Source organism: Charadrius vociferus, unplaced genomic scaffold (genome assembly GCF_000708025.1).
Source record: "Charadrius vociferus isolate BGI_N301 unplaced genomic scaffold, ASM70802v2 scaffold549, whole genome shotgun sequence".
NCBI classification, from domain to species: domain Eukaryota; kingdom Metazoa; phylum Chordata; class Aves; order Charadriiformes; family Charadriidae; genus Charadrius; species Charadrius vociferus.
This window is the reverse complement of record NW_009650103.1, coordinates 3,741,694-3,747,076: the sequence shown is the minus strand read 5'-3', so window position 1 is coordinate 3,747,076 and position 5,383 is coordinate 3,741,694.

Here is a 5,383-nt window from a genome sequence, read left to right as displayed (position 1 = left end):
AACCGCTTATAGCAAGGGCCAGTAGGTGTAGTTGTACTGTGGGATGTTCTTGTGCTAGGAATTGTTCTTCTGTAGTGTGGGTATGTATTCTTTGCCTTCATGCACTTTGACTTTTGCTCGTTAAAAATTTGTAAAAAATAACATAAGGAATTCCTAACAGTTTCTTAAATTAATTCAATAAAGTATACACTAAAACAGTCTTGCTTTTATCTAATTCAAATGTATTTTACTAAACATGAAGTTTAACACAATTCAGTAAGTTTAGGAAATTGTGTACCATCATCTCTGTTCTCTAAATCACTTAGATTTTTTTTTTAAACATTTTGTTCTCAGATGAGCTGTGTGTGGTCAGTCTCCTTACAGGTTTCTTGAAACAGTGTCAAGTGACTACCAGTTGGATTGAGATACAGCCACCTACTCACCAAGACAAGAACTGAGACTGCAAATGAGGACGTTTTAAGCATTCAAGACTTCTCTTAACCTGGAGCTGAACTGCTGCCAGTTAACAGTGCAAGGTCGCTTCTTCCGTTCCCCAATTTGCAGTCCCCTTCTTGGAAGTACCTTCTTGTTCTAACACTGGGGATCAAATTTTTTGTTCCTTTCTCACTTACAAATAACAACAGCCCCTGACTTCATCCTGAAAATTGCTTTTCAGCTGGAGAGAGTTCTTCCTTTAACCTTGCCTGAGACTTCAGTGAGAAAATTTTCTTTCAATTACAGCTCTTAATACATTCTTGGGTTTTAAAATACCCACCCTTAGAGTTCATAGTAGTCGCTTCTTCAGAAAATTACCTCTGCCTCTTAAGGGAGAGACTGTCTGTTGTAAAGAGCTCCAACATGTGTGCTGAATAGCATCGAGAATTTTGTTGGCAAAATGTGGAATTAGGACTTGAATAACCTCAGAATTTCATATCACTCTAAAATTACTAAATCAGTGCTAAAGTTCATTTCTGTCTGCCTTTATGTTATCTGCCTCAGCTGGGTCATCAGATGTATTTTGAATATTGATAACCCCTGGACCTGGCAGATGACTGGATGGCTTTGTGGGAAAGCAGCGTCACAGCCCAGTCACCCATGCAGGCGGTCAGTCGCAAGCCCATTTTCTCACAGCTGCTTCCCTGCTCTGACGCTCAATATCCAGCTTCTGCACAGAGCATTCATTTTTTTTTCAGCTGTCCTGGTTTTCCTCTGATGGCAGCTCTTTGCGAGCAGCGTGTTCTTTGCACCACGCATCAGTGGAGTTCACTAACAGAAAAAAATCTTGTGGGGTGGGGGTGAAACGTTTGTGGAGATACAGCAATTTTTGCTTCTGTCCTTTGTAAAGAACAACAAAGGCTTCCTGAACAGCATCACCACAGCTGTTTCGGTTGCCAGTGACACTGACATTGAAGTTCTCATCTTCCCCGAAAGCACAGGCTGACTCCCACTTCGGGACGCAGAAAAAAGCCATGCAGCGCTGGCTGAGCCCGTTTGTCTCTTTATGAACATTATTGCTACTGAATGCAACAGCTGCATGTTACGCTTCCCTCCTGCAGCACCTTTGTCATTACCACTCGTCAGGGATTACCTTTTCATTAAGGCGTGTTCATTTATTTTATTTGTGCTCTGCTTCCTTCATAAATCGTATCATAACATGGGGAGGTAATTCTCAGGGTTTCTGTCACAGGGAAGTTCACGCTGCCCTCCAGCAGGGCTGGTGCTACAGAGCTGTGAGATAACCCGGGTGGCGTTAGAAGCCATTGGCAATTTATAGCCAATGCGAGCACAAAAAACGATGCTGCAGTGTGGGGTAAAGGCTTTAGTGGCGGGATCGTGGTGTGGCTGGGTTGCTCAAACAGCGCGCCTGGCGCAAATGAGCACTCTGCCTCTCAGCGCTCTCTACTCGGCTGTTACCAAATCGTCTTCCGCAGACTTAATTTGATATTACAACACGTTTGCTTTCTCACGCATTACTTATTTTGCTTGTTATTTTTTAATTTTGAGGGAAGTAGACTATCATTGCCTCAATATTTGACCCAATGAAATGCTATGCTTAACGATTAAATTTAATTGCAAGTTTTATGCGAGGCACTTTGGAACACCAGGAAGAAATGCAAAGGTCTCTCTGTAAGCACTAGGCTCTTAATAACAGAGGATCTTAGGATAGAAAAAGAAGAATTTGTAATTGTATCTATTTGAACTGTGTTTTAAAAAGTAGTATAAGCAGAAAAATAAATTGTAATTAAAAATTGCTGAATTGGCACAAATTGTAGCTGTTTTAAGGAAACTGGCAGAAACCCAAGTTTTAAAATGTGATACGAGATTGCTTCTTTTCATCTCAGAATTGCAGAAAAAAAACCCATGACAGTTATATGAACTTAAATCATTGCACACGGATATCAGCACATTTAAGAAAAAAAAAATAATCAAAGTAGCTGTAGTTTATTTTCAGGATGAGGCTCAGCGAAGCCCGTCGTGCAGACGGGGTGTGTATTAGCCTCATAATAAAACCAGGCTTGGTGAGGGGGTTGGGGAAGAGCTGACTGCTCGAGTTGCTATGAAGTTTTATTTTTATAAAGTGGTGGGGGTTTTTTGCCCCTATGGCAGCAAAACTGTAACAAGATCGAAACCTGTCCTGCTGCTGTGTCAGCTGCCCTGCGGCAAGGTCTCTCCTGGTTATTAACCTCCAGTGCTCAGGTATATGATAGATGGTTTACAGTGCCAATAGCAAAAAGGCAAAGAAAAAATGTCTGAATCCAATTATTCATTGATCTGGGAGTATCTAATACACGCAGGGGAGGGAGGGGTAGAGAGAAGACGTGCCGTAACGCTGCTCCCCATTCCGAGCACAGGCAGCCCGGCGTGCGAGGGACGGGGAGGCTGGCGGTGGCGGTGGCGGTGGCGGCGGCGGCTGAGGAGCGTCGCTGGCAGAGCTGGGCACTGCTGCCAATGCTTTTGTCCTTTCTTGCAGCTAAATCCTTCCAAACTGACCAACTGGTAATTGCATGGCCTAAAAAACCCCCAGCATTCTGGATGGGCATTAAACAATATAACAAAACTAATTTAGAATAGGTTAGTTACTAGTTTGTCGGTCCCCTATAGGTTCCCTACTAATAAATACTACCACTCATAATAACGGTGTATCTGTAAATGTTCGTAACACTGTTGAAGTGTTAAATTCTGCTTTATTTCTCTAATTTCAGATGTGATCCTGACCTGCAGGTTAAGAATTGGGGTATATACATATACACATATGGGCGCTGAAGTGCAAATGGAATTGTATGAATACCTACATAAAATAAAACTGTTTTGCAATATTCGATTTGGCATCGAGAGCATCAGGTTCTTGGTTTGATCCAGGTGCCTCTCCTTCCCCCAAAGCCATTGTACTCCACCACTGTCAGAACTTCATTTAAATTGACGCATTCCTACTAATGGTTTGGGTTTGAATAAAGGATGCTTTTTAATTTCATCAGAGATTTTTCATCTATCTTTTCTGGCACAGCAGGTTCCCCAGCACGTCACGCTGTTCTTGGCAGAGAGCTGGTGGATCGCAACAGTGGTTTTTGGTGCGGTGCGGGGTCTGGTGTGGCGGGTGGTAGGGATTACTTAACTCAGCCCCTGAGTTGATGTCCCTCGTCCTTTCCCCGTTGTTTCTTCCCCCACCTCCTCTCACCAGCAATTCTGCTGCTTTTTTTACCACATCTGATTAAATTGCTCTGAGATACAAACACCGCTTATGAAGGGCCAAGGGAGTCTGGGGTCCTGGTGCACAGCGACCAGCGTCACCTTGTCTCGTACCGGCCGAGCTGCGCAGCCCTTGTTCATGCTTTAACATTTTTCAGGTGCAATCCTGCCAGCATCTAAATGCCATAAATAAAAGCAAACTTTCTTAAATCTGTTAGTTTCAAGAGGACAAGAAAGAAAGCAGCTGGTCCTGGAAGATAAGGTTGGTATTTATCACCTTTAAATGTTTTAAGACATTTACATGGGCTGTATATCTAAAATATGACTGTAAGTTAATACATGGTTAAGATCCGATAAACAAGACTTCCTCCTGCTGAGATGTTATGTGCTCTGTCCCATTTTCTATCTGCTACTCCTCAAGTGTAGGACAAACGCGCAGACGTGACCGATTTGGCTCTTCCAGCAGGTAGCGGCTCTCTGGTCGGTGGGTTTTCTGTGTCACCTTGGCTGCAGCCTGCTCAGGTTTGTGTGATGCACCCTTCAGATCAAGAAGGTACATGTACCAGCTGTAAGTCATCTCTGTGTCTGATTTTCATCTTCAAGAAGTATTATAAATAGGAGCTGAAACAACACTCGTCAGGTAGGTTGTGTTGCCTCTGGGAAATGTTTTGTTTTGGAAAAAGCAGCCTACTGCAGAGCGAGCAGCCAGGAACAACTGTGTTTACAGGAGGGCATAATTCTACACTGGGAGAGAGGAGTGTAAAATCACCCGAGTTTGTTCACGTTTAATGATGTTCCAATACAAACAGCAGAATTTGGCCACAGAACACGAATGCACAAGGAAACGCAGGCAGCTGCTCGGCGAGGGCAGGAATGGAAGCAGGGGATGAGCTTAACGCGGGCATTTAATCACGGTGCCGACCCGGGTGCCAGGCAGTGAAGGACAAGATTTAGAGAAGTTTATACTGATTTTTTTTTTGGCCTCCGCTCTACCTCTTCTTTCTAAAATGTTCAACATATGCCTTTGTTGAAAATCCAAACAAATGTTCCTGTGCAATCTCTGGCGTGACTCCCGCCATGCAGGGCCCTGCTGGGGTGGGCTCGGGTAGCACGGGCAACTTAGGCAGCGGATTGCTTTTCTGTTCAGCCTCAGGGTCCTGCTTATTTTTGCCATCGTGGGGTTTAGATGACTTCTGGGGTCAATCCTGGTAGGGCCGAGTCCCGGACACCACAGAGGGCAGCGGGGCCGGAGGGGTGTAGGCTGCCCGGAGGTGGAAACCCCGAATCAGCTGCAGCCTGGCCACAACCTCTGCCCTTCCCTCTAACCACGGGGACGGCTCTGCATGAAAAACCATCGCAGACAACTGGTCTTCCTTGTACAGTCTGCTCTGGTCGGCAATGACCTCCTGCTCAGTGAATCATCTCTTAAGAGGTCGCGCAACCAGACAGATGTTTTCATTGTTGCTGCTCGCACCGCACGAACGCAGGCAGCGCTGTCCTCCCGTCCACGTCCGTCCCCACGCGGGCAAGCTGCAGCGGGGCTCCTCGGAGGCGCTTGTTTAAAAAATCAGAGGACAATGTCCTATGAGCTGTGTTTACCAAGAGCTCAGACAGCGGGTACGTCTGGCAGCACTCCCCTCTGAGCCCTCCCCGGAGCTCGCAGTGGCAGGGAGCGCTCGGAGCCCTTTGCCTTGGTTGGGTGATGCTGGTGGACGCA